Genomic DNA, 24332 nt, shown 5'->3' on the forward strand with positions numbered 1-24332 from the left:
TTCTGTAACTGAAGCTGGCCTTGAGATATGACCTGAACTGACCTTGAACTCATAATTCTCCAACCAGTGACTTCCTAAGTCCTGAAGAGATGATTGTGGCCATGTCTGTCACATTTCCTATCATCTTTGGTGATGGTAGGCTCTAGAAAAATCTTCAGCAGTTATGTGAAAGGACTAGAGTTGTCCCTGATGTCCCTGTGTACTGATTAGGGGAAATAAACCATGAGCTCTACATCAGTGATGGAAGAAACTTGGTATCACATGAGTTAGAATAGATGAGTGTGTGTGTGTACAAATGTGTATGCATGTGTTCGTGTGCTCCTGTGCATGTGTGCATATTTCCTGTATACATGTGTTCCCAAGAAGTTGTTAGTAAAAAGTCTCAGCACAGCAGTTTCAATGTGATTGCACAAAAAATACTTTTTCATATAACATACCAACAGAAGTTTAGGCTGAGGAAAGGAAAGAGAAACCATGTTGGTATAAATAGGAGAAATCATCAGTGAATCAGTCATTCATTACTATATTTATGGATCCCATATCCATATGCAAGCTATTATGCATGCTATTGAGAGTCAGAACCTAGTGACTCATTCATTTATGTCACTTAGGGAAGAGGATCTGCGTTGGAGAGGGCCTGTCCCTCATGGAGCTGTTTCTGATCCTGACAAACATTTTACAGAATTTTACCTTGAAACCTCTGGTCGATCCAAAGGATATTGACACCAGTTGAAGCTACCTTAGGCAAGGTACTCCGCTTCTATAAGCTCTCTTTCATTCCAGTCTGAATTAAAATGCCAGGCTGAAGGAAGCTGCTGTCTCACCCCACTGAGCAAGGGTTTCCTTGCCTGTGTTCCAGCCATCCTGCACTGCTGTCTAACAACAGGAACGACACCCCCCCGCCCAGCTCTGCCTCAGCTGATTTCCCCATCCTTTAATAAAGATCCACTTCAAATTTCCCTTCATGAAAGAAATGCCATTCTTTGTCTGTTATAAAATTATTTTAGCAATAGAATCCTGAGTTCAGAAACTGCATCTTCTCTTTCACACCAGTTGAGAACCACATTGTTGATTTGATATTTTTCAGTAAAAACTAATAATTAGAATTAATTTTGTGAATTTAGGAAACATCTACACTAAAATACTATAGTGACACATCTCATCCTGTGTAATTAGGCAAGTAGTTTCTTGATAGTTTGTCATGTATACATTTGCTCACTATCATCAAAGTCTGTAGGCAATTCTTGTTGATATAAAAGAGTCATTGCCAGTGTCATTTTTAATAAATAATGACTAGTTGAGAGATACCTTTATAAAACTAGCAGAAGGAATAGCTAAATGATTAAATTAGTGTGTTCAAAGGAACAAATGAATAAATGTGGACAGCATCCGCATGTGATAACAAAACTGCTAACATACACTAACAACAATAATGAATTCCCAAATTAAACTGAAAAACTTTTATTTCAAAATAAATATTCAGTATTTACAAAAAGTTTATTCACGTCTTCATTACAGAGGGAGAGAAAGAAGAGAGAGACTGAGACAGAGACACAGAGACAGAGAGAGACAGAGAGAGACAGATATAGACAGAGAAAGACAGAGAGGCATACTTCCCACCTGAGTTCATGTTAGTCAAGCGTCCCCAAGTGTACTCTATTTGGCAAGGCTGCCCTCTTGTGGACGTATAGGATATTGCTCTGAACCATATGGTCAGCAACAGAACTGTTTTTAGTCAGTTTCCAGGTTGATCATCATTTCTGTTGACTATCATTTTGTAGGTAAAAAAACAAGTCAGGTGAAAATTTTCTTTTTGTGGAACTTACATAAAGTGCAAAAACTGATCAATAATCTTTATTTGTAAAAGACACAAACTTAAAAGCGCACACACTTGTTCAAAAACGTAACAAAAGATGTAAAACAAGTCTATCACAAAATATTGATGAATGAAATTGAGAAAGATTCAAATGATGAGACTACTTCTCATGTTCATGGATTGGAAGAATTAATTTGATTTAAAAGTTGGTAATGTCCAAAGCATTTTACACATTCAAGGCAATATACCCTTAAAATATCAGTGACATTCTTTTTATTTCTCTTATTTATTGTCAAACTGATGTACAGAGCGGTTACAGTTTGATACATTAGGCATTGGATACATTTCTTGAACTGTTTGTTACATCCTCCCTCATTCTTCCTCCCCCTTTCCCCTTCCCCTCTCACCCCATGAGTTGTTCAGTTGGTTTACACCAAACAGTTTTACAAGTATTGTTTTTGTTGTCGTTTTTATTTTATCCTGTGTCCCTAAATTTTGGCATTCCCTTTCACTTTCCTAGTTCTAATACCAATATATACAGTTTCCAATGTACTCAGATAAGATACAGTGGTAGTGCAGGTACAACCACAGGAAGGGGATACAAGAGGATCATCAACAATAGAAGCTACGGTTTAACATCACATGTTGAAAGTAATTACAACAGTGATATAACACTAATTTCCATAAAATGGAGTTCATTTCACTTAGCATTATCTTATGCATTCATAGGGGCATAGTTTTAGGCTCTTGTGATCCTCTGTTGTGACTAGCCAAAACTGTGCTCATTATTCCCTATGAGGGAGACCATAGAGTCCATGTTTCTTTGGGTCTGTCGCACTTCATTAGTATAATTTTTTCCAAGTCCTTCCATTTCCTTATGAATGGGGCAATGTCATTCTTTCTGATAGAGGCATAAAATTCCATTGGGTATATGTACCACATTTTCCTGATCCATTCGTCTACTGAGGGGCATCTGGGTTGGTTCCAAAGAGACAGAAAAAGAGACAGAGAGAACTTCATCTGCCTGAGCGCTCATAGAACTTAGGTCCAAATATGTAAGATTGGGCTCAAACTTGAGCAGCTTTCCTGAAGCATTTTAGACTGTCCCCCACTTGATGAGTGACCCATGGAGCTAAACTAGAGATCAGATGATTCCAAATACCCACAATTACCTAGCCCAGTGGCTTAAGTTCGGCGGCCTGGTGGCCCTCCCTGGGAGTGGGGCTTGGAACTTGGAGCCGAGGTTTGGAAAATCCGATCCAAGCCCCCAGTAATGGTCACTCACCCTAGTTGGGGTTTCAAATCTGTCATTGTCGTGGTGGATGGAAGTAGAGCACTAGGTCAGAAGTTACCTCGGTGGTGTTAGCATTTCCCTAGCCTCAGGTCCCTCCCCTCTGTGAGCAGCCTGCACCTAGGAGAGCTGTAATTCTGCCAGTACTGCTGGTGGGGCCTCACCAGTATCTACTTTTAAAGGAGTTTTTTGTTCTGGATGAAGCTGTGACAATAGGGCTATAACCGATTTCAACATATTCTCAACATGGGTCAATCTATCTTTAGTAGGCTCATTGCAAAATTTTTTCTCAGTGTGTGAGCCATCTGAGTCTTCCTTAATATCTAGCCCAGTGGGTTCAGATCTTATTAATTTTCTCAGCTCTTCCTGGGCAGCTGTATATGCTCCTGGGGCTGGGCAACACTCATCAGGTCCCTGTTCAGTTTCTCCAATCGACTGATTGAATTTCTAAGCAATCTCTGACCAGATTCCAAAGAATGAAAGCATCCACTGGTATTTTTTCAGGACCTTTTGTGTCATAATGTCCCTGAATCCTTTTTCCTATTTTTTGCCAAACTTCTAAGTTAATGGTTCCTTCCTCTGGGAACCAGGGGCATATTTCCTCGATGAAGTGAAAGAAACGTTCCAACCAACTTTGCCCCACTTTCACTCCCCCGGAATGAAGCTTCCCTTTGAGGGCTTGCACGTACAGCGTGCAACTGTTACCTAGTCCCATTATATTTTACTCCGGACTATACTTTTCCTTACTTTCTCCTGCTCTCTTTCCCAAGTGATCAGACATCCTCAGTGAGGTCCTCTGCCTTCGTCCCAGATTTTCAGGTACCAGTTCGAGCGCCACTGCCGGTGCCAGCCGGCAGCAAAGAGGGAATCCTGATTGAGGGGGCAAGGATTAAAGAAAAAGAAAGGTAGATAAGAGAAAAAAGACAAGAGACAAAAGATGGGGTTCAGGAGGTATGCATCTCGAGATTGTAACTCAAGACTGCAGCCAGGTTTATTCTTAACTTGTAGCTTATATACAGTTTTGGAACCAGGGAATTGCATAGGGTTGCTAAAATGCAAGAACACAAAGAGGCATTGAAGTTCGCAACATTTGATGACAGTAAACATAGGATACGGTTGATTAACATAGGAATGTACACCAGCAGATATATTAAAGCAATTCCGGGTAGGGTCAGAGATACTAATAAACAAATGTCCTTGCACTTAGCATATCCTTGTTATAGCAACACAGCCAGAAATCAAAATGAGATTAACTGCTGGCTCCGCTCCCAACATCCAGTATTAATTATACCAATTCTTCATTTGGTGAGGTTGTATGTGTCTGATATCTCTATTGCAGACATGCTGCTCTCATACATTATAAAAGTATGTGCTATAGTGCTTCAATCCTGCTTACTAAATCACTGGCTCATTTAAATTTTTCCTTGCCTGAATTGATAATCTTCCCTGTATTATCTCAAAATTAGGACATTTCTAATGTATTATCATTTAGTTTTGTTCTAGTTGTCTTCATTCCAATAAATATTAACACTCACATTGTAAATTAGGTCAAATAAACCAGAAGGCAATGAAAAACCTCCGTAGTATTATATTGGATTTAGGCCTTGGCATCATTGCAGATTTTGTTAACTATTAGCAAAAGTACAAGTTCTGTGAAAGTTCTCTGGCCACATGCCCCAGACATGTAAGTGCAAAGAAAGTCTTCCACTTGAATCCATATTCCACATGTGAATGATGTGAAACTGAAGTAATGAATTAAACCCGCAGCTCCCACCAGACCCCAGGGCCAAAGCTTACTGATGAGAAGACATTGAGAAGTTAGGGCAACAGGGCTGGGAATATGGCCTAGTGGTAGAGTGCTACATGAAGGCCTGGGTTTGATTCCTCAGCACCACATATATGGAAAAAGTCAGATGTGGTGCTGTGGCTCAAGTGGTAGAGTGCTAGCCTTGATCAAAAAGAAGCCAGGGGGGCTGGGGATATAGCCTAGTGGCAAGAGTGCCTGCCTCGGATACACGAGGCCCTAGGTTCGATTCCCCAGCACCACATATACAGAAAACGGCCAGAAGCGGCGCTGTGGCTCAAGTGGCAGAGTGCTAGCCTTGAGCTTGAAGAAGCCAGGGACAGTGCTCAGGCCCTGAGTCCAAGGCCCAGGACTGGCCAAAAAAAAAAAAAAAAGGAAGCCAGGGACAGTGCTCAGTCCCTGAGTTCAAGACCCAGGACTGGCAAAAAAAAAAAAAAAAAAAAAATAGGGCAACAGATACTTAGTGTTTCAACTGCTCTTGGAGGGCATTTCAGTAAAATGACTGACATTGGCCTCAGACTCTTTCTTGTTTGTTACATGACTATCTGTTAGAATATGCTCCTGCTTGTGTTTGTGGGTTTGCCTTTAACATTCAAAGCGTTGGTCTAGTTGATTTATACTGTGTCTTTCAGCTCTGTCACTTGTATATAACAAGGCTTATCTGTTGTTCCCAGGGCACAACAGTAACATAATTGACATCCGTGCTGCAGGACCACAAGGAATTCCCCAACCCAGAGATGTTCAACCCTGGCCATTTTCTAGATGAGAATGTGTTTGTTAACTAAACCTCATGTAATTTGATCTTTGTGCTGGTATATCACTTGTATCCTGTGAACCACACTGGGAGGGCTGTTGATTTCAGGGGAGGCTGTGTGAATGTGGAGATGGCCCATATTGTTCATTTCCAGTTTGGCTCTAAAGAAAAAAACTCCCCTAAGATAAAATTCTACTAAATTTAAGAAAACAATTCAAGTCCCCAACTGTGCTCAAGGTGGTGACACTGCATTACACTATGGCTCTAAAGAGCTCAATGCTGAAATTTTGCCAAGTGTTTGAATGGAGATGAGAATCTTTGGCAATGTTAAGGGAGAAGTGAACAAACTGAAAGTTCCAATCATGGTTCTAAGACAAAGTTCTGTACTGAAGCATTGATGACAATTCACTGCACTAAGTCTCTAACAATAACCCCCAAAGCTAGACTGCTTGATCTTAGAGAAGCCTATGGGTTTTAAACTACTTTTTTTCTTTATTATATAATAAATACAGGTCCACGGAGGAGCCTTACCTCAAAAGAAAAAAAAAAACAACACAGAACAGGGACACCTATCTCTTTAGAATGAAAAGCAGTCAACTCAGTAGAGAACACTACTGCAATTGTATCATCAAAATTAAGGTGGTTTTACTTTAGTCAACTAAATTGTGTGTGTTAGCATATGCTTATATATTTGCCTATAGTATAGCATATACAGGAATGAAAATCCATGAAGTAAACCTTTCAAAGAATTAACAGTTTAACAAAATGATTATCAGAACATTAAAAAGAGGCTGTGAGGGAAGTGGATAGTGGAAGGAAGGTGGCTAAATAAAAAAGAGAAAATACAGCAGGAATTCTCAATGTACATGTGTGAGAAAGGCAGTGGGAATTATGAAATCAGTCTGGCAGAGGGTACAGACAGGATGGGGGAGAATAATGGAAGTGATGACTCAAGTTATAAAGATTATGAAAGAAGAATTTTGTTCATCTGTCTGTAATTTCTTTCTGTGCACTATTTATCATTATTTATTCTACTAGTGCTGGACCATAACAATAGAAATTGTCTTCCAAAGGTGACTGCATAGCAAAACAGTATTGGCTCAAGGACTCTACTGGATTAACAGAGCTTGACTCGTCTCCCGTATATACTGAGATATTTCACCTCTGTAGTAATAGGAAGAGAGGAATACTAAAATTGCTTTTCAGTAACCTGTAGTGAAGCCATAGTGCACCCTTGTGGCCATCAGAAAAATCATAGTTCTCCCACTGATGAGCTTGTGACATCAAGAATTTTCTTGTTCTAACTGGCTCTCCAATTCTCTTTGGAAAATTATAAAGAAAAATCTGTCTTCTCAATGTTTACTGCATAATGGTAAGAGCCATGGACTTTTATTTCATGAGGACCCTTTTAAAGATTATTAAAGTGCTGAGACAAATAGTGTATTTTTATGTTTAGATTGATGTGATATTTAAAGAGGGTATTAAGTAACTGGAAAACTTCTATTACTGAAAACAAAATACCTTGGTTTTGAAAAGTTAAAATATAATTTTTAAATGAAACACTCATAGAATATCCAAAAGACAGTAAAATGATAAATTGTAAACTGCCCATTATGTTGAAAATTCAGAATTTTGATTATTTTTCTATATCAGATCGTTTTCCTTAGCCTGTGATTCCTTATTGGTAAAATGTTCGTCTGCATGTGCTAGGTCCTGGACATGATCTCTAGCACTGAGAATATGTTTTGGGTAACATTTTGGAGTTCCTTCATCTTGCCTGCCCATTTGAAAAGACTCTGTGGCATTTTCCCCCCTAACATTAACTAACACCATGTCACCTGTTCACTAAAAGCAAGCCAGGATCTCCAAAGAGATTTTCACTGGGGAAAAAAATTCAAAGAACTTCACGTTTTAACCTTTACTCCTTAAGACTGGGACAAAGGTCACTCCAAAGAGACCTGCACATGTAGCTGACTGGTTAATGAGTTTCAAAGACATATATAAATTGACAAATGGTGGGTTTGAGTTTGCACTTGTCCTTGCCACAAGGGAAGGCTAACATAGATCTGGTGGTGATCTTAGTGCTCCTTGTCTTCTGTCTTCTTCTCCTTTCACTCTGGCGACAGAGCTCTGGAAGACAGAGACTCCCTCCTGGCCCAACTCCTTTCCAATTATTGGGAATATCCTGCAGATAAACACAAAAGACATCAACAAATCCTTTGCTTATGTAAGTAAATCTTATCCTCTATAGGCTTACAAAAAGAAGCAACTTGATTTTAAGATAAAAATGTATGACTGCAGGCAAACTATTATTAGACATTTGTGAAACAAATGCCCCTGTGAAACTTTGATGCACCTGTTACCTTTTCCAGTTGTGATCAGAAGTAAAGGGATAAAGTAACATATTTTTCTGATGAGAGAAATACTTAGATCCTGGGAGAGAAAAATAAAAATCACAAGTTTGGCAAACATTGTGAGTGATTCTTCTCTTCTTTGTCTTACATACACTTACTATGGATTTCTGATGAAAGTTAATGGTAGGTCATGTATTAGCCATGCAATTTTGTTCAGAAAGTTGAACTGCTGTGAAGATCAAAGTATGCTTGATGTTAATGAAAAAAAAAGTTAGAGCCTGAAACAACATAAGAAATAAAAGAAGGAAGCAATAAGCTATCATCCAATTGGTGGTCTGGGCATCTGTTTAGATGGTCTCCTATCACTTATGTGGGCCCATGAATGCTGCAGGGAACAAATTGCTCTTCCAAGGGTTACCACATGCCACAGTACTGCTTCTTTAGTGCTGTTCTCTAAGTCTTTTATACCAGTAGACCCAAACTGGACTAGGGAAATAAATCACCGATGATACGTAAAAAGACAGTTACATAAAATGGCAGTTTTCTTCCAGCTCATCGGGAGACTAAAACCCAAAGGATTGTAGCTGGAGGCTGCATCTCCAAAATAACCAGCAAAAAATCATATTGCACATATGGCTCAAGTAGTCAAGTACCAGACTAACAAATCAGAAGCTCTGTATTCAAAACCTGTGCACCAACTATAAAAAAAGAACCAAACTAAAATTACAGATTTCTAATGTTCACCTCTGTGTTACTGAATCAGGACCTATTTATAAGTGTTTCTGAAGCAGCCACCTGGTATTAATGTAGGCAAGGTGGAGGATGATTCATTGAACCAACATTTAGTATTTAATAAAGTGTTTAATTAATTTTGATATACTAAAATGGATTTAGAATTCTTTGAGCTTCATTTGTTTTCCTTGAGAAAGATGTTTACAAGTCCTGCTGAATGTGTCAATGTAAGGATTAGTTGTGATCTGTTCTGTGTTCTAAACACACAGGCCATTTTGTGGCATAATACAGGCCACCCATGAGCAACAATTCAATTTTTAAAAGGTATAAACATCTGAAGCTGTGTTTGGTACAGAATTAAAGTGCAATGATAACTGAACATTGGTGGCTCATACCAGTAATCCTAGCTACTAGGAGGCTAAGATCTGAAGATCATGGTTCAAGGCCAGCTTGGATAGTAAAGTACATGAGAATCTTATCTCCAGCAAAAGAGCTGAAGTGGAGCTGTGACTCAAACATAGAGCACAGCCTTGAGTGAAAAAACCAAATGAGAGCACAAGGCCATGAATTCAAGCTCCAGGTATCACACACACACACACACACACACACACACACACACACACACACACACACAGAGCCAAAAACCCCACATCAACGATGATATCAATTTGAAACAGGAACTTGAATCAGGCACAGTATATGTGTCAAATACAAATTCCTTCAGTAATGCTCATAATTCCTTTCTATTTCCTGTTCTCAAAAGTGTATGGCCCTGTGTTCACTCTGTATTTTGGCATGAAGCCCACTGTGGTCCTGTATGGATATGAAACAGTAAAGGTAACCCTGATTGATCGTGGGGAAGAGTTCTCTGGGAGGGATGTTTCCCCAATGACTCAAAAAATTAATAAAAACCTTGGTAAGTGTGTTTCTATGTGTGTGCAGGTGTGTGTGTCACTGAGATGGAAGAGGGTGGACCACAAGTATTTGACAAGTTGACCAGGCAGAGCAGTAGCCACCCTGCTGCCTCTGCTTTCCCTGAGAGTGTCCTCTACCTTCAGATATCCTTCTTTCAGGAATCGCCTTCAGCAATGGAAAAATATGGAAAGTGATGAGACGCTTCTCCCTCATGACTCTGAGAAATTTAGGGGTAGGCAAGAGGAGCATTGAAGGGTGTGTTCAAGAGGAAGCTCAAGGCCTTGTGGAAGAACTGAAGAAAACTAAAGGTGAGTGACAATTTATCCTGCTAATTTTAATTTTGATTTATCCTGCACAGTGAATAGTCTTCTCTGATGTGGTCCTTGGGTTCATTTCAGAGGTGATGGAAGCTTTCATTCTGGGCCCTGGCTGTGAGCTCATGTGGAGGAGGATGGTGTGAAGCAGCGATTAAAGGGAGTGTTAGGTTTGGTGTAAACCAAGGGAACAACTCATGGGGGGAGAGGGAAAGGGGGAGGGGGAGGGGGAAATGAGGGAGGAGGTAAATAAAAAAATTGTTATTGTAAAGATGAAAAAAAAAAGGGAGTTTTTGTGTCTCTGTGCTATGTGTACAGCCATGACTATGTGTCCAATGTGGTTATGAAATTCTTTTCATCTCATGTTGTTCCTAGAATTGTTTCTCTTTCTTCAAATACACATTATGAAACAGATTATGAGTTTATTTTCTGAAGATTAATGAGTTATGTCTTTCCTTTAGTATAAATGTAGGTAAGCCATTCCAGATCACTTTGCTAATGCTTACTTGGCAAGTTATTAAGGTGGAGATGGCTTTAGAGAGGAGGAAACCAGGTGATTCCTGCACTTGATTAGATCCACCATGTTGTTAACTGCTTTAAAAATAAGCCTCCCAGTTCAATGATAGGAATGATATTGTGTTCTGGTTTCGATGTTTGGCTGTATCTTTATTCAGTTCTGCTTCATTATATCTGTAATTCAGCACAATTAAATTTTAGAATTCATTTGTTATTACTTAGTATCTTTTAGCTTGATTAATTTGCTTTGAGTGAATGTATACTACAACAAATGAGGAAACAGGAAAATGACATTTTCTAAAACCATTCATTCAACTATGTTTCAGCTAAATAACTCTTTGTCTTTCTAAAGTATATTCTGACTATGGTTTCAGAGTTGTGCATCTGACTTCACTATATTTTTGGACTCTTAGACATTTATAACAAAACCACCATTCACTGACAACTCCAACTACCTAAGTAATATTTTTCAGAATGTACTTGGTGGTCAAATTTCAAATGAATTCAAAAGAAAATGTAAAAATAATTATTTCCTGGCAATCACATGCTTACATCATTCACAAACACACACCCACAACCAGCAAGGCTTAAAAATTACACTCTACCTATGTGCCTGAAATAAAGGTTCTTTAAAAAAATTAAATCCATGACCTTTTTTTTAAGAACCTAGTACACGTGCAGCTTTTTCAACAGATTCTATATTTTTAATGAACATTTTTTTCTGGATGACATTCATTCATTATTCAGAATACTTAAACCATTCCTCCTTAGTGTTGATAGAAGTGAATTGGGAAGAGTTTCACTTACAATGATCAGTTAAATTTTCACATTTTTATAGTGTAAAAAACCTATAAAATGATGTTTTATACTTTAATTTTCTTACCTGTAAAAGAATAGATTTTTCTTAAGAGATAAACAAAAATTTTAAATTACTGGAACACACTGTTCCAAGAATCACTGGACATGAGCAATCCTCGAGACTTTTTTTAATTTTTCCTGATACAAAGGGAGCAGGTAAAATATGAACATCAGCTCAGTTAGTTGATTACTTGGGCAACATGTGGTTTATTTTTTAGTGCTTTATACAGTAGGATTGTTTAAGTGATATACTCAGTATTGCTTGAAAAGCCCACTGTACCTCCTTTGTGTAAGAATCACCATTAAGTATTGTGGAAGAATTAAGTTAAACTAACAAATCATTAGAATAGATTGACCCAGAATAGATTGACCCTTTTTCCTCTAGAGAAAATGTAGCCAAATGTGGTGGTGATATATACATTCATCTCAATTGATGGGGGGCTCAGTCAGGAGCTGCTTGCTAGTATGAGGGAAATCTGGGCTACACAGTAGGGACTTTATCTTAAAAAAATGATAGGTGAGAGGTGGAATAGTAGTGATAATCTAGCTGAAGAGAGAAACAGAGTAAACTCAGAAGGTAACAGCAAATAAAATTGAAAGCAGAATACAAAATGCCTTATCTATGCAGACTTATCAGCACCTATAGTATAAGGGACAAAGGAGAAGAGTACCTCTTCTGAGGGGAATTACTGCATGTGTGTGATATAATACACCTGGAAGTATCTGCTGTCATGGGGAGGAGAAGGACTTTAAGAAGGGCTCAATCCTTCTTTATAACTGTGTCTTGAATAAGAGGGAGGACATAGAATATCAGGCAGACAGAGGCTTTGGCTGGTACCTTTTGGAGGGAATGGATTTGTTGCATGGTTTACACAGTTGCAAAGAGTTCCATGAATGGAAATTTCAGGCAGGCAAAAATAAGAGTGTAGGTCCTAACATGATGGTCCATTGATCTACAGTCTGCCGTTCAATGTAGGTTGTGTTGGCTAACCATAACAGTGTGGGTTATTTGGGATTCACTAGGATTCAAAATATTGGCAAATGATTTGACAGATAATGCAACCAAATTATTCTGTAGGACAAGAATAATCAAGACTTGTTCACACTTGACAACTTGGTAATCACTGTGTCTGATTTGTTTGTGGCTGGGATGGATACGATAAGCTCCACACTGAGGTACGGTCTGCTGCTCCTGATGAAGCACCCCCACATCACAGGTATGAACACAGGTGAAGAGCTAAGGAAGGACGTTGGGAAGCTGCTGCTAGTGTCCTTCATCTTGTTTGTCTTAGAGAAATGTCACTATTTCACCCTGTACCTCCCATTGAAATTGAGAGGAACAGAAGGCAGCAGAAACACAATAAAACTTTTGGTGTAGTATCTGCATTTCATGGGAAATGTTGTGTGTGTGTGTGTGCGCGCGCGCGTGTGTGCTTGTACTGGGGCTTGTACTCAGGGCCTAAGCACTATCCCTTAGCTTTTCTTTTTTTTTTTTTTTTGGTGGTCCTGGGCCTTGAATTCAAAGCCTTGGTAATGCTTTGTGCTTAAGGTAGTGCTCTACCACTTGAGTCATAGCTCCACTTTCAGCTTTTTCTAAATAATTCATTGGAGATCAAAGTTTCACAGACTTTCCTGGCTTCAAACCATGATCCTCAGATCTCAACCTCCTGATTAGCTAGGATTACAGGTGTGAGCCAATGGTAAAATTATTTTGTTTGTTTTTGCCTTGGAGATGGGTCTCACAAACTTTCCTGTCCCGACTGGCTTCAAACTATAGTCCAAAGATTGCATCTTCTTGAGTACCCTAGGATTATAGACATGAGCCACCAGCACCCAGAAGAGAGTGATTTTTTGACTGTCATTACAAATATAAATTGGCCTGGGATTGTATAATGCTTCTATTGCAGCCTCCCCATAAAGCATTTAAATTGTTTTCAGATATTTTTCTTTATCCTGATCATTCTAAACTTGCATTAGAGAAAAGGAAACTCTCCTTATTAAAATATAAGTTCAAACCACTGTACAGAATATATCTTCCTAAAATAATTTCATTTATTATTTCAGAAGTCAGTATCTTCAAAGCGTCTGTTCAAAATATAAGAAAAATGTCAGGGAGGGAGTTCCTATTTTTGCCCTTTTCAAATACTTTTTGCATCAGCTGTGAAATATTGTTTCTTTTCTGTCACTATTTCATAGAAATGAAGATAACTCAATTCCAAATTGCATTCGGTCCTTTAGAGTAGGAAGACAGGAGAAATGGAAACACATCAAGTGTACAGCATATTACTGAAAAATAGAGAGTAGATTAAAAGATAAAATTAACTAAGCAGTGTGGTCATGATACTTTAATAAATGTCAAATGAAAGAACTTTAGGAAAGAACAGGAAGCTGTCTCTTTACTAGTTTGGAAACAACACTTGTCCAAAACATCATCAAATGAGTTTGATTTATTCTCCTTACATCTCTGTTCATAGTGACTGATTTTGTACCACACAGTGAAGAGAAACTTGTTCTTTGCAGAAATTGAATTTGAAAGTGCTGTTCACAGGGAGCTTGGACAGTGACAGGAAAGAAAAGTGGTGCATAGGGCTGAACCGGCATGTCTGGTAATGGTCCAATCCTTGAATTCTCCATCTTGCCTCCTGAAATTCAAGAGCCAGATCTAGTGAAGAACTGTGGAGTTCAGACCTTCATATTTTTCCATTTTAATAGAAAATTCTCTCCAAGTATTCTGCAGTATAAGTGTAATAAAGACATCTTCCCCAAACAAAAGGGCATGGGTAACCAGGATTGAAAAGCGAATCCTGAAAATTTTCAGACAACTATCATTGCATCAAACAAAAATATTTCTAAGTGCCCCTCACATAAAACACACACAAATACATTAATATTTAGTGTTAAATTTCATGTATTATCCTGATAGACATTTAGTATTTTACTCCAATTTTATCCTTCCATTTCTATTGTAATGTGTGTCTAAGTATACTTCTAATCATATAACTTATTAATGTTTAATATTGTTGATGTGCTTTCCTCATTTCCTTGTAGTGCTGAAATTCTGAGAGGACCCTGCTCTAATAGTCCATCATTTCTTTATTGTATATTACCAGCCAGAGAACAATCTTGTGATTGGCAAGCACCGGAGCCCCTGCATGCAGGACAGGAGCCAAATGCCCTACACAGAAGCTGTGCTGCATGAGATCCAGACATACATTGATCTAGTCCCTAGCAGCTTGCCCCATGCAGTAACAGGTGATATTAAATTCAGAAATTACTTAATTTCCAAGGTAATTTATTTTCTTCTACGTAGCACCTTAGTGTTCTTCTATGCTCCCGTTTCTTACCATAGTTATAATCCCCATCTAAACACATACACACACACACACACACACACACACACACACACACACACACCCCTCACCTGTGTTCCTTAATGGGTTTTGTGTTGTTTTCAGTTTGAGGCTGTAAATAACAGGTTTGATATCTGGCATTGTGAGTCTTTGAAATTTGTTTTGCTTTCTAAATATTATTTTGGCTATTCTTAGATGTTTACATATCCAGACGCTACCTGTTTACATTTCCAGATAAATGTTAAAGTTTATTTTATCTATTTCCCAAGTGGTGCTTTGGTGACTTTTCCCATAGTAACAATTTGTCTCTAGAGGCATACGAAAAGAATTAAATCTTTGACCCATTGATACCTTTGATTCATGACTCACTTTTGTTTCAAATTTATTGGACACTTCTTTATTTTCTCAGTCATGTTTTGTTTTCAGTCCAGTGGCTTTATTTTTCTTGAGTTTTTTTAAATTGGAAGAGGGGTTCTTGATGTGTTAGTCACTATCATAACTCTAAAAACATCCCTGAAATACTCAACTTAAAATAGAAAAGATTTCTTTTAACTCAGTTTCAGTCAATGGTCAATTGACTTTGTCATTTCTGAACCCATGCATACTGAGTTAGAATATCTTGGCAGGGAGAATGTGGTTGAGCAAAATGGCTCACATAATGGTGAACAAGAAGCTGAATAAAGCAGATGAGAGCCCTGATGAAGATATTATCTCCTGGAAAGTTGAGCTGTGGCTCAAGTGGTAGAGTGTCATCCTTGAGCATAAATGGGAGTGTGAGGCCCCAGTTCAAGCATTAGAAATAGAGCACACACAAAAGCCTAGTTCATCTTATGTCCTTCTACCCAGAATCTACCTCCAACTTTCCACCATCTTCCATAAATCCACTCAATTATCAGCATCCTGGTTAGATAAGAGCCCTTATGTATATGTGGATATTTTAATGGTATCCCTTCTAGGGACTGGAATCCACTATTGATTACTTTTTTTCTCATCCTTTATTTTCATCTAAGTGTGATCATTCATCAGCCCAAGCCTTGATCTTACTACTGATATAGTCTTGAGTTTTTTCAGTTGAGTTTTTGTTACTTGGCTTGTTCAAGATTTTTGTGGTTCTTTTTCAAAATTTCTGTGTAGATCTACACAAAAATCTATATGAAAATCTATATAAGAACTTTCATTTGAATCTCTAATATCCCTATGAATAGGGTGAAAACCCCAGGAGGGAAAACAGGCACTGGTGTCCAACTTTGATGACAAGAACAAATTCAGAATTCAAATTACATTGGCTTTATCAATAATAAACTTCTCTGAGATTTAAAATTGGTCAAAAATGTGTGGTAGTGATAAACACTCAACAACATTGTGTTTTTAGATTTGCTATCAGTCCACCAGAGAACAATGTTAGCTACTTCAAATGTCTATGTTCAGAGGTTCTAGGAAGAAATAATTTAGACATTCCCCATGCAATTAAACATTTCCATTTGAATCTCTCATATCTCTATAAATTGTATGAAAACTTCAGGAGGGAGGACAGACACTTAATATTTAATAATATTAAATATTTAATATTTAATATCAAAATTTTAAATAAAATCATTTTTTCAGATCAGATGTGCAGACTAAGTCTGTCAGTTCATTCCCTTTTGTCTCTCTAATCATCCATTCATCCGTCCACTCATCCATCTACCCAATACATTATCAGCACTATTGTGTAGTCTCCTCATGTCAGTTACAAAGTGAATGTGGTCACAGTTATATCTGAAGATTAACTATTTTCTTTGTGTTTCATATTCAGGCAAACAGATATGTATGGGTGAGGGCCTGGCCCGCATGGAGCTGTTTTTATTCTTCACTACCATTTTACAGAACTTCAACCTGAAATCTCTAGTTGACCCAAAGGATCTTGAAATCACTCCAGTTGACAAAGGAGATTTCTGTGTCCCCTAAGTACCAGCTTTGTTTCATTCCTGTCTGAAGGAAATGAGACTCTCTAGCCATTGCTGTGCCATCCCCTGCAACCTACCCTTCTGGGAATCATTCACCTCACCCCTCTGCCACATCCTCACCCATGATGCCTTCTCTGTCCTACTTTCATACCTCCTGATTTCTGCAAGAAATGAGCATTAAAGTGTTAAAACAAGTGTCCTGCTTTAGTGTTGCTGTGCACATAAAATAATGGCTTGAGATATGCTTTTTATTACATGTTCTCACCTTTTAACCAAGCATAAACAAATGCTTCCATATTTTTATTCATATATTCTTTTAAAAATTTTTGGTTTTTATTTTTTTATGATTGTATATTCTGTACTACATAGTCATTTATGGATATTACTTTATTATGTATATCATTTTTGGTGTTTTATTCTGTATTATAGATAGGATTGTATATTCTGCATTACATAATCATTTATGGATATTCTTTTATTATGCATTTTATTTTTCGTGTTTTATTCTGTATTATATGTTATTTTAGGCATGATATATCACATATTCATATAACTACGACAATGATATATCCTATATCATTATATAGTCTGCATTACATAGTCATTCATGGATATTACTTTATTATCCATATGATTTTATTAGGGAATGCAGGCGTCTGTCCAATATTCAGCCATAGAGCACTAGGACCTGGGGAGAAATGGGGGTCACTCCCACAACCAATTCTGAGGGGGGGAAACCCCAGTTAATGGCCTATCACCTCCATCCACTCGTCCATCTCAGAGTCCACCCCTCCATCCCCAGGTACCCAGCCTCAGTTTACCTCCGACCCACCCCTGCCACCCCTTCTTGGGTCTTGAATTGGGGTCTGGGCCTGGAACTTGGGGCCTGGTCCTTGAACTCTGGGCCTGGGCCTTGAACTCGGGGCCTAGCCCTTCATCTCCAGGCCTGGGCCTTGAACTCGGGCCTGGGCCTTCAACTTAGGAACTGGGCCTTGAACTTGGGGCCTGGGCCTTCAACTCCAGGCCTGGTCCTTGAACTCAGGGCCTGGGCCTTGAACTGGGGGCTAGGCCTTGAACTCACTGTGGGGCCTTAAACTTAGGGCCTGGGCCTTGAACTCTAGGCCTGGGTCTTAAATTAGGGCCTGGGCCTTAAACTCACAGCCTGGGCCTTGAACTTGGGGCTTGAAACTCGGGATCTGGGCATGGAACTCGGGGCCTGGGCCTTGAACTCTGGGCCTTGGCCTTGAACTCGGGGCCTGGGCCTTGAACTCAGGGCCTGGGCCTGGAACTGGGCCTGGGCCTTCAACTCTAGGACTGAGCCTTGAACTCAGGGTCTGGGCCTTCAACTCCCGGCCTGGGCTTTGCATGTACAAAAGTACATGGGTTGGGGGGGGCGGGTGATTGCGTTGGTGCCACTCTATTTTGAGGCTGGAGTTGAAGGGAGGGTAAACTGAGGCAGGAGGAAGGGAGGGAAGGAAGGAGGGATTGTGAATGTGGGCGGGAGACATAGAGGGAGCCCCTTGGAGTGGGGGGAAATCTGACTCACTTTCCCTTCTGTGTGCAGCTGGCTGTCTGTCTGTCCTGGGCGCTGGGCTCGAATCCTGGAGAAGAGAAGAGGTTACCTTCCTTCTCCAGGGAGCACCCTCGGGGCTGGGCAGGCATCCATGGGGGGCTGGCAGAGGCCCTCCTCCTCCTCCGCCCCCCCCATGTGATCATGAATGCCCAAGGGATGGGGTGTGGGGCCAGGCCACACACTGTCCACCTGTGGATGGCCAGGGACAGGAGGAAGCCCTGGATTGGGTTCAGTATGCCCTGGAGGGAAGGAAGGAGAGAGGGAAGGAAGAAGGGAGGGAGGGAAAGAGGGAGGGATGGCAGGAAGGAGGGAGGAAAGGAAGAAGCTAGGGAGGAAAGGAAGGAGGGAAGGAGGGTAGGAGGGAGGGAGGGAAGGAGGGAGGAGAGCAAGGAGTGTGGGGACCTCTGAGGACCCCTTCCCCCCCATCTCCTGGGGGAATGCCTGAACCTCAATTCTATGGAAGAAGCTCCGCCCTACCCCTCATAACAGCAGAAGGAGTAAGGCGTGTCCTTACCGGACTGCTCTAAGATGAAGTGGGATGCTGAAATTCCTTCCTCGGCCCCCCATAATGTGTCAGGAGCCGCAGGACAAAGATATTGGGGAGACGGTTGGATGGTTGAACGGGTCTCCAAAGATTTAATTGGGAGGGAGGTTTATATAGTGGTAATGGTGGGAAAGGAGGGGGACTGGTCATTGGCTAAGCCGGGCTGTCCATCAGGTGATGTTATGAAACTTCCTTTGTAGGCTGGACAATCCCTATCATGGTGGCAAGCACGTGTTTGACCCCAGGGGCGGGGGGCTTCTTTTCTGGTTGAAGCCGGAAGGTGGGAGGGACTCACTGTTACACTGTCCCAGGGCTGGGGGAAGGGCAGCATCTCTCTCGGCGCCTTTCCCCCACCAAGGCCAAAACTGAGTCCCCAACAAAGGAGGAAAGGAGGGAAGGAGGAAAGGAAGGAGGGAGGGAAGGAACAAAGGAGGGAAGGGAAGGAGGAGGGAAGGGAGGAGGAAGGGAAGGGAGGAGGGAGGGAATGAGGGAAGAAAGGAAGAAAGGAGGGAAGGAAGAAAGGAGGGAGGAGGGAAGAAAGGAGGGAGGGAAGGGAGGAGGGAGGGAGGGAGATAATTCTATTCATGAAGGATGCTAACGATGAATGGAGTGCTGTTTTCTCTGAACTTTTATGGTTGAAAGCAGCGTTTTACTCCAGTGCTTCTAAACCTATTTATGGGTCTCTGATAGATGGCTATTTTTTTGGCAGGCTTGAGATAAGCCTGGGTCAAAGAAACAGCTTGCTCTCGTCTCTTTAAATCTAGCTCGTCCGGGCCATATCAGTTCTTTATTTCTTTTCCTGTTATCTTCAAACATTCCCTGGAAGGAGAGCTTGACAAGAGCAAGAAGGTTGGCAAAGGTCTGGCCAAGAGGTTGTTTGTGTGTGTCTGTGTGCTTGTTCTAAAACCCGCCATTCCCTTCCTTTCCCTCCCCCATCCCCCACCCCACCCTTCTCCAGTCTTTATTACACACACCCGGTTGCTCTCTGGAACAGATGAGGGGGAAAAAAGTTCAGAACTGTTTTCCCTCTTTAAAGAAGGGTCTCTAAAAGGTTTCTAATCAGCTCAGTGTCAGCCTGTTTCTTGTGATCAGCTTAACTAGGTCCGCTGGAAGTTCATGACTGCTAAACCCAGCATTTGGATGGAAAGTCTAAAAGAATGGGGGATGCATTTATGAATGCGCACCAAGCTTATATATCTGGCAGGATAAGCCCTCCCCCCTTTTATTCTTAATCAAATTAGTGTTCCCTACTAACAAGAGTTGGAATTCCCAATTCCACAAACTGGCTTTCCTCCTCCCCCCCACCTCCCCCCTCGTCCATTAAAATGTAAAGGTGACTTTGCCCAGGCCACCTTTGCATAAATGAACTTTTTCACCTCGGCTGGAAGCTTTGCTGTCCAACTTTATCCAAGGGGTGGGGGGGGGGGGGGCGGGGAGCAAGCAAGATATGTTATCTCTGGCCAGCTCAGACATGTAAGGGCAGGAAGTTTCTGGGCTGTGCCTGCTCAGGGTCTTGTGTAAGTGACATTTCCCTGCTCTGTCTTCCAACAAAAGGACAGCTTTTGTTAACCATTAGCCACTGAAAAGAGTGTGTCCATTTCAGCAAAATTAATAAGTGATAGCATTTTTCTTCCTTCTAAATGGCCCATGTCAGTAATTAACATAGACTTTCATTACTCAACTTGAAAGCCTTTCCGTGACCTTACCCGGGCTTTGTTAAACGGTGGCCTCCAGCCTGCCAGAGACCTAAATGCAAGAAATGGACTGCGGATGCTGGCTTCCATACATTCCATTGAAAGACTCATTTCACAAATATTTATTGAGTGCCTACTGTTTGGGGCTACCAAGAGGAAGCAGACAGTAAACCCTCCTGGAAAAGAAACTGGAAGGAAAGATTACTCCCTCCTCCCCCCCCAAAAGGGAACACTTGTTTAAATAACCAGGGACCGTGTAGCCCTGGGGTAAGAGTTAATCCTCTTCACTGTGGGGTCGGGTGGAGGAGACAGTCCAAGCTGAAGTCTGGGGAAGTTTTGTGAAGTTGGACATATTTGGTGATAAGAGCCAAGTATTGATGATCAGAGCCCCAGACAATGCAAAAGCTCAAATGAGCTTTTGCTGTTCTTTAAAGAAAGGGGAAAAGGGTACTTTTAGCCAAGCTCTGGCAGTACATAGCTCTAAACCTAGCCGTTCCGGAGGCAAAAAAAAAAAAAGAAAAAAAAGAAATCTATTCATATATTCTATATGTAACTTTGTTCTCTCCAAACACAAGGTCTCCTGCAACCCTCACCTAGCTTTTCTATTTTTCAGCTGTCCTTCTTTCTTTCTTTTCTCCCTGTGTGGTTTTGTCTTGTTTCTCTATGCTTTCTGTGGTATGGTTTGAACACGTGTTCTTGTGCATACTGGGCAGGTGCTCATCCACTCGGGCCGTGCTGCCACCTGTTTGTGCTCAAGGTTATTCTTGCGATATGTCTCAAAGTTTTTGCCTGAAGCCAGTGTTGGACTACAGTCCTGCCGTCTATACCTCCCAGGAAATTGGGATAATAGGTTCATGCCATGACACCCAGCTGGCGTGATGAGATGGTGTCTCACTAACCTATTTCCTGGGGTAACCTCAAATTCCAAACCTTCTCCACCTATTGAGTAACTTGGATTACAGGTGGGGGTAGTGGAGGTAGAGGAAGATGTGGTAGGGTGCTGCTGTCATGATGTAACCAGACAGCTGGGGAAACTGAAGAACAACAGTGAACTGGAACATTGTGGCATGAGGGTCAGTACTATCAGCAGATGGCTGGCGGGCAAGACTCATGTGGCTGAACTGAGAACCAAGCTTATCCTGCTGTGAAAAAATGTGATTAGCTGCTGGTTGTTGAGGTGGTAGGGGTGGCAGAGGTGTCTTCGGAGGTCCAGGCACTTGGGATCTAACTGGTTGTTGAGTAATAGGAGGATTATTCACAACTGGACTCTCATCTGGGTTTATGAAGGGCTGACCTGGAAGAGGCTTCTGGATGTGAGAAAGAGAGCCCATCGATGACCCTACACTACCAGAAGACTCAGAACCTGTTTTTGAAAGCCTGCCTATACTTTTGCTACTACCAGAACTATCACCTCTTGTCAGGACTGAGATTCCACTAAAGCTGCTTGCTTTGGTTACAGCAGGCTTCAAGTTTCAGAGGGAGCTATCTGAATCTTTGCTGCTCCATGGTCGTAGTTCTGAGTATTTTAACTCATTCTCAGTGCTGCTTTGATGGCTCTTTGTTGATCTTACTGAAGCATCTTTTCTTTTTTCAGTCCTGGGGCTTGAACTCAGGGCCTTGACTCTGTCCCTGGCTTCTTTTTCTTTTCTTTGTTTTGTTTTGTTTTTTCCAGTCCTGGGCCTTGGACTCAGGGCCTGAGCACTGTCCCTGGCTTCTTTTTGCTCAAGGCTAGCACTCTGCCATTTGAGCCACAGTGCCACTTCAGGCCGTTTTCTTTATATGTGGTGCTGGGGAATCGAACCCAGAGCTTCATGTATGCGAGGCAAGCACTCTTGCCACTAGGCCAGATTCCCAGCCCCCTGAGGCATCTTTATTTTTTTTTTATTTTTTTTGGCCAGTCCTGGGCCTTGGACTCAGGGCCTGAGCACTGTCCCTGGCTTCTTTTTGCTCAAAGCTAGCACTCTGCCATTTGAGCCACAGTACCACTTCTGGTCGTTTTCTGTATATATGTGGTGCTGGGGAATCGAACCCAGGGCCTCATGTATACAAGGCAAGCACTCTTGCCACTAGGCCATATCGCCAGCCCCGTGAAGCATCTTTATTAACTCTAAATATCTGGCGCCTCTGCTGGATGCTACTAGCATCCTCATCTTGGATTCTTTTGTCAGTAATATAATACTTTTGGAAACACAGGGAATCTTGGAAATATATTTGATCTCTAGCTCTCTGGTATTCTTCTCTTTCTTCTATAGATTTGCTTCTGTCATCTTTCAAACGTATTCTCATCTGGTTATCATCTTTGTCAAAGTTAGAGTTATCTCTCTTAAGGATATATTGTTTCTGAAAGTTTTCACCTCTATCATCCTTAATATGTTCATTAAATTTCTGATCAGGTATTCTTGTATTGCTTGTTTTGTTTACTATAACGGACTTTCCACTCAGATCAACATAGTGGTCTAATCCAAAGTAAGTGACTACTCTATGTAATAGCATCCTATGGTAAGATGTCATTGGGGGAAATTTTTTACGTGGAGACTCATTATTACCAATGAAATCTAACCTTTCTTGTTCCAATTTCAGCAGCAGCATTCTGTCCCTGGGATTGTTTGTTAATGTAAAAATTCATGTAGCTCTATGCCAGTTGAATCAGTGTATTCTGGACTGGAATCTCTTGATAACATTTTTCTGGGCAACTTTTCACTGGCTTTTACTTTATCTGATTTATCTCTTGAGGGCTTCTCCTCTTTTTCAAATGATTGTGTTAACTGGATCTGAATTTTTTCGTCCAAATCAATATTGTTGTCAATACAATGTTCATTCTTCTCTGCCAAAATCTTCCCATAGTTTTCTGATTTGATAAGATTTTCAACTCTGGTGGCATCTTTCACTTCTGCTTCCAAATCCTTCATTGTTTCAGTTTCATCTTTTATAGTAACAGTATCAGACATCCTCATCAGCAAAGGTTATTTTAGAATTCTACAGGAAACTTGAAGCCTGATGTGTCTTATGGATTTGGGGTTGTGGTGTTCCACAAAAGTAAAATAAAATAATCCAAGGTTCCTTTTCACAGCTGTCAGCCAGGATGTCAATTGTATTGAACTATCTGAAATCTGGCAGGAAGAGTCCCATGTCCTTTGGACTGTCTTGGATCAAATATATCATATCTTCCAGTGGCCCATGTGAAGGAGAAGGAGGAAGAGGAGGAGGAGGAGGAGGAGGAGGAGGAGGAGGAGGAGGAGGAGGAGGAGGAGGAGGAAGAAGAGGATTAGGAGGAGGAAGAGGAGGAGGAGAAAGAGGAGGTTGGAGCCGGGTGGGGGGCAAGGCTGGATGGGTGCAAGTCAGAGTCTAAGGGAAGGGAATTAACCCCATCACCAGCCCGGACACTGCGGCGGCAAAATCCCGCCCCTTCCCCCATTTCTAATTTTTTTTTTTTTTTGGCCAGTCCTGGGCCTTGGACTCAGCGCCTGAGCACTGTCCCTGGCTTCCTTTTGCTCAAGGCTAGCACTCTGCCACCTGAGCCACAGCACCACTTCTGGCCATTTTCTGTATAAGTGGTGCTGGGGAATTGAACCCAGGGCCTCATGTATACGAGGCAAGCTCTCTTGCCACTAGGCCATATCCCCAGCCCCCCATTTCTAATTTTAATAGCAAAGTAATCCAAAAAATTATCTGACTTCCATTTTCTGACCTAAACTATTTTATGTGATTATTTGAGTCACATAAATAATGACTTCTTGCTTTGTCCTAGCTACAAGGCTTACCAAAGAAATGAGTTCATTCAAGTTCTAACATCACAGCAAACTTTTTTCACCTTTATTTTCTGACTATAACTGCTTCCATGATTATATGCATGACACAATAACTTACTGCT

At 40.9% G+C, this 24332-nt stretch overlaps 1 protein-coding gene and 1 pseudogene across 1 annotated transcript in view; one reads left to right on the forward strand and one right to left on the reverse strand.

The window, feature by feature from the left end:
* LOC125346230 (cytochrome P450 2C18-like) overlaps positions 1 to 24332 on the reverse strand; it is a 262366-nt gene that overhangs the window by 45963 nt on the left and 192071 nt on the right. The window lies entirely within an intron of this gene.
* The window catches only part of LOC125342144, a 32042-nt pseudogene continuing 15387 nt past the window's right edge, over positions 7678 to 24332 (forward strand).

The sequence above is a fragment of the Perognathus longimembris genome, chromosome 2 (genome assembly GCF_023159225.1).
Source record: "Perognathus longimembris pacificus isolate PPM17 chromosome 2, ASM2315922v1, whole genome shotgun sequence".
NCBI lineage: Eukaryota > Metazoa > Chordata > Mammalia > Rodentia > Heteromyidae > Perognathus > Perognathus longimembris.